At 34.1% G+C, this 5,715-nt stretch overlaps 1 long non-coding RNA gene across 1 annotated transcript; it reads right to left on the bottom strand.

Moving 5' to 3' along the window:
* Positions 1-4,695: 4,695 nt before the first annotated feature.
* On the bottom strand, positions 4,696-5,445 carry LOC128040598 (uncharacterized). Its single transcript, XR_008195389.1, has 2 exons — positions 5,268-5,445; positions 4,696-5,004 (listed from the first exon to the last, which is right to left on the bottom strand). It is a non-coding gene; the product is annotated as an uncharacterized LOC128040598 (long non-coding RNA).
* Positions 5,446-5,715: the final 270 nt, after the last annotated feature.

Here is a 5,715-nt window from a genome sequence, read left to right as displayed (position 1 = left end):
CTCAAAAATGTCCTCAAGTTTATCTAAATTCAAATATGCTAGGGAATGAATTGTGTTTAGATTTAGATAAACTTGAGGAATTTTTTAAGGGATATATTTGGGTAATTTAAATAATAATTATATATTTTTTTAATTTTTTAATTTTTTGTTTTTTTAAATAAGAAAATGAGAAGATATATCTTTTAAGGGCTATTTCAATTTAATTTCAAAAGAGAACATACTAAACACACAAATGGACCAAAAGTTTAATTTATACCCCGATTTTACCTACAAATGATAATTACTTCATTAGGTTCCTGAACGTTTTACCCTTACATAACTTCAGTCTAGTCTAGTGTCGTGAATTTATTAAACAGCACTAGATCCATGAGCCAGACTGGTCCAACTAAAATTTTGTGAATTCCGTTTTACTTTGTTATGGGATTTAAGTTTCTTTTCCTTGGTCTCAATGTGTCGACCAAAAACAATTGTGTTATGGGATTTAAGTGTACGACAGCATTTCTTATTCCTTGGTCGCCCAGAAAAAGAACACAAAATCCATCCATTTGTCCGTCAAACGTCAACACTTCTTATCAATACCACCTTGTCAACTCCTTTTTCCTTGTTCTTTTCAATACATTGACAAAGTAAAACAGAATGATTTGTCAACCATCATACATAACATACACTCATCATACATACATACATACATACATACATACCTTATCAACCACCTCTCCTAATTATAAATGCGCTTCTTTGCCTTTCTTTCATCTCTTCAAACAGCTCTTCATTATTCTTTCTCAAATCCCTCAATAACCAAAATCTTTAGCAATTTAAAGTAAATTTTCAGTCAAGCACTGGGTGAGGTTAGTTACCAACGAAGCACCACCCATCATAAAAGTCATAAACATTATAAATAAATAAATTAAAAAATAATAAAATCTTATATCAAAGCTGGAATCAAGTTTTCCCTTCTTTCAGATCTTACTAATCTCTCAACACTAAGCATCCAAGTTTGAAATAGATTGAAAATATTAGATTCACATACCCTCCACTGGCTATGTGACATAGTTTTTACTTAATTACCTTCTTTATTAAGACAATAATCAATAACTTAATAATAATAAAGAAAATTAAGGAGTACAACACAATTGAAACCAAAAACACCCAAATCATATTTAAAGCCAAATAAATAAATAAAAAGTTCAATCCATTTTTGCACCATACAAAAGTCTTACATAAAACCCAGTTACTATAAAAATCAATATGAAGCAGCCAGCATAATCTCACAACTTTATTCTAAACGCCATCAAACTCTCCCGACCGGAGCTACCGTACCACCGGCCCGACGGCGAGAAATCTGCAAATAAATACAGTATATTATAAATATTGTGGTCATCATGACTTAACCATTATAAATATTGTGGTCATCATGATTTAACCATCTTAAAATATATTTGATTAAACAGCAACAATTATTGCCTCCCGCAGGCTGCTCCATTGTCCCATATCTCATCAAAAAAAAAAAAAAAACAATGCTAAACATGTTTGAGAAATTCGTTTGTTTTATAAAAACAAAAATTCCAAGATTATATGCTTCATACAAAAGCTAGAAAGGGAAGAGAAATGAACTTTTTACCATGATACCTAGGGAAGTTCTACATCAACCTCGGCTCCCCCAGAGATGCTAGCAAGATGCTTTGAAGCGGTAGTGGCACGTCTTCGTCGTTTGATGCGAACAAACACGAGCTTGAACAGAAAAATAGCAGAGATGCCGGTAAGCTGGATCAGTGCCATGATTTTTGTGTCACCCTTCATGCTAATGTCCCCTGAGAAACCCACGGAAAATGTTGATGATGAAGAGTTGGCAGAAAATTCCATTGTTTTTCAGAGATTATTAGGCTAAGAAGAAGTATGTAAAGCAAGAATGGACTGACAAGGTAGATTTATAGAAAAATTCCTTTGTCATAAATGGAGTTTTTGCTTATGGAGACGGTAAAGGGAAAAGCACTCTAGGGTACTTTTAAGAAAGGCACTGTAGTTTACCACCATTTTCTTCCTAAGTTCTCCACCAAATAGTAAACTGCCACTTTTAACACTTTTTGGTGGGGCACAAATCTCACCTTGTCAAATCTCGCCTTGTCAATCCATGGTCCATAAGCTCGTGTTAGTCTGCGGGAGTCAATCGTTGTTGCTGTTTAATTAAATATATTTTAAGATGGTTAAATCATGATGACCATAAATCAATCAATACGACCCGAATGGGGAATTTCAGATTACAGCTTTTGATTCTAATCATTGTCCTGGTAATTTATTCAGTTGATTGATTTCTTGGTCTATTTTGTCGTTCTTTTTATTGATTTATTATTTGGTAATTCTTTGTTGATTATTTCTCAGCATTGGGTTGTTTGAAATTTGAATGTTGTGATATGGCTTTAAGTTGAGAATTTTCTTTTACAGGGTTCATTTATGGCAACAATTATACGATTTTGTCCTTGCTTATGCAAACAAAGTACTAAAGGAACAATTATATTGATATGTCTGATTGTTATTTATTCATCTTAATTTTCAAAAGCAACAAGGCAACAAGTGTGTTTGGATGTTAGAGTGAATTCTATAGTTTTGAGTATTAAAATTTTATTTGTCTTGACATTTATTTGAAAAAAAAAAAGAAACGATGTTGATCAGTTTGATCTTGGGGCCATTTTCCTTTTAAATCAATTATCCTGTTGCTTTTGTCTTATAACAAATTATTTTGCAAGTTAAAAGCTAATAACAAAAATAATAATAAAAGGGAATTTGTAATGGTTTGCATCCTAAATTAATGTATGCTTTTGAAGAGGATCTTGATGTTTGCATTAATTCCGTTACTGTTCCCATGTGGTACTGATCTGGATAATATCTAGAGATCACTACTTGTCATGATGTACTCTAGTTGGTCTTTTGTGATAAAGAGTATTGGATTTCTAGTATAGCAGACAATTCTCATTGAATTAGAAGAAGAATCTCTTCACCATTTACTGACAAATTTTTATATAAGAATGGATTCTAGCATCTGAGCTTCTGACTTGATAGATTTTATGTTACCTGGACTCATGGGTGAGTGTTCGATGCTGATATATGTTCAACATAGGTATTCTCTGTTTTTTATAAGTTTTTGCATATATTTAGAGGATCGTACCTATAACGATTTCCAAATTATGTGTCAGACATAGGTACTTGAGGGAAAGTGGAGAGTCAGGTAACATAGTTGAAAACATGACACTTGCTTTGGTTGTCTTTGACTTTTAGAAATTTACTTTTGTAGATGATGCTTTCTGCTTTTATGAAGAAGTGTGTGGTGTGGGGATGGTTTGGTAATTTTCTCTATTGACATATAGTATGAATTTCAGGAGCAGTTATGTTCTTGTTTGAAGGCAGTTTTGGTAACATCTTGCATACCGGAGACTGTAGACTCACCCCAGAGTGCCTCCAAAATTTACCTGAGAAGTATATTGGCAGGGAAGGAAAAGAGCCACAATGTTGTTTTGATTCTGTTTTTCTAGACTGCACTTTTCGTAGATTCTCTCGAAATCTACCCAGCAAGCATTCAGCAATCCGTCAGGTAGTCCTTGTTTGCTTAGTGATTTTCGTTTTAATAGTCTTGTCATTGTAGGCCTAATTGGAATTTAAAATGTTTTTATTATTCATTTCTCATGAATGCGGTACCAACTTAAGAGAACCACCGAGATTTGTCTACCGTATGCGGACAATATTTTCTTTAGTCACTACCATTTCAAGTGGGGGGGGGGGGGGATTCCTCTGCATTTTTTGCTTGTTAATTGTGATGTTTTATAACTTAAATTAAGGAAATATTTTACATTAGATTTCAGATATTGCTTTGTTAATAATGAACTGAAGCAGGCAGAAGTGAACACATGCAAGCAGTCCCATTGTATTTTGATCCTAGGAGTAATGAAAAAATAACACCATTTTGACATTAATCCTTAACAATCATAAGATCATGAAGACAGCAACAATGTTTCTAAGAAAAGGATTGGCATTCACTAGCAATTAGTAAAAATCTGATTAAAACATCAATTTTACTTGTTCTTTTGTCATTATATTGATTTTTGATTAGTCGTAATGTGTCACAGTTTCCTGAGGGTCTATAAATAATATAAATTTTCTTTCTTCAACTTATTGTTTAGTGTTATACGTAGTTAAATTTCTCAAACATCAATTTTTTGATGGCTAATTGGTTACGAGTTTTTGCCAATTTTGACAATTAAAATCTGTTTAATTCTTTGAACAATATATAGATACATAAAATCTGTTTAAAACCATAGACAATTCTTCTTCCCATAAGCTTTGATGCCTTGCTTGTTCCTAATGAGCTGAGCAAAGTTCAGCCCAGATCATGTTATTGCTATTGATAGTCGCAAGTAACAAAACTTGGCAAATTGCTTCCCATTTTTTGTTTTAATTAGAAGCATTTATTGCTATTGCTTCCCATTTCCAGTTCTTGCTTTCAGTCAAAGAAGCTCAACTATGAGAGACTGTGAAACTGTCCTTCACAGTCTCAACGGTGGAATCCCACCCATTAAAATGATCCCAATATACCATTCATTTTCCATTTCCAGTATCATTTGGTTCGGACTCACCATGAGTTACAAATACTGTATTAGCCAAGCGGATTTCTGGTCACTGGATGACTAGTCATGATACCACAGCTATTGAAATCGACTGAAGCATTGGCAAATCATAAACTTCCCACCTTCAGCAAGCTTTGCTCCAATTATTACATTGTAATAGGCCAATTTTGGCCTGGTTAAAAAACAAATAACAAGCCCATATTATAACCCAATTACATTAGCCTAAAACTAAATCTAACCTAGCCCAATAAACCCATCAAAGCCCTTTCGCCTCAGTGCTGCAGCAGCAGCCTCCTTCCCAGCCTTGGCGCCGCAGCAACTGTCTTCGCGCACGAACGCACAACAGCCCCGTATGTCGCGCACGTCGCCCTCGCACAGTCCACGAACTCTAACCACGAATAGCATTAATAGGACGATACATACAGAAAATTGTAAGAAATGGCTATAAAAAGCCAATCAATTTATGTTATAGGGGTTAGCAAATATATTGTAAGAAAATTACTGAAATACGAAAACAAAAGGAAAATAAATATTTTTTTAAGGTGATTAATTTGCTCCGTTTTTCCTTTACTTTTTACTTTTTTTTTTATTTTCCTACTTGTTTCTTAAAAGTACATAAGCGAAGAAAAGGAAAAAGAGAAGTATACTTACCTGCGTGGAGGAGACGACGGAACCCCGTTTGCTCTGCCCAAATCGGAGCCGGGGGGAGGTTTCAAACCCGTTGAAGTGGTTGCGGCGGCTAGGGGTTTGGGTTAAAGAAAACCCTAGCAGAGAATTTCTCTCCTTCCTCCCCTCTGTTCTTTAAAGAAAATGAAATAGACATGTTTTTTTAAAAGGAAATTTTTTATTTTAATATTAAAGAAAAGTGGTGCCGTTTAATGGCTATGGATTTGCCTTTTTTATTCCAATGGTCTATTTACGCAATTGGTCTCCCTGGTTTTACAGTATTTTTAATTATTTTTTATTTATTTCTCTTAAATTTTGCAACGCGTTTTATCACTGTTCCAATTTAATCCATGTTGCTGCACAATGTTTTAGAGGGAGGGATTAATTTCCCTTTTGGTCCTCTACTGTTAATTGTATGTTCTATTTGGGCCAT

This window comes from Gossypium raimondii, chromosome 4 (assembly GCF_025698545.1).
Source record: "Gossypium raimondii isolate GPD5lz chromosome 4, ASM2569854v1, whole genome shotgun sequence".
In the NCBI taxonomy this organism is placed as follows: domain Eukaryota; kingdom Viridiplantae; phylum Streptophyta; class Magnoliopsida; order Malvales; family Malvaceae; genus Gossypium; species Gossypium raimondii.
Note: the sequence above shows the minus strand (reverse complement) of the source record. Positions and strands in the feature narration are given on the sequence as shown.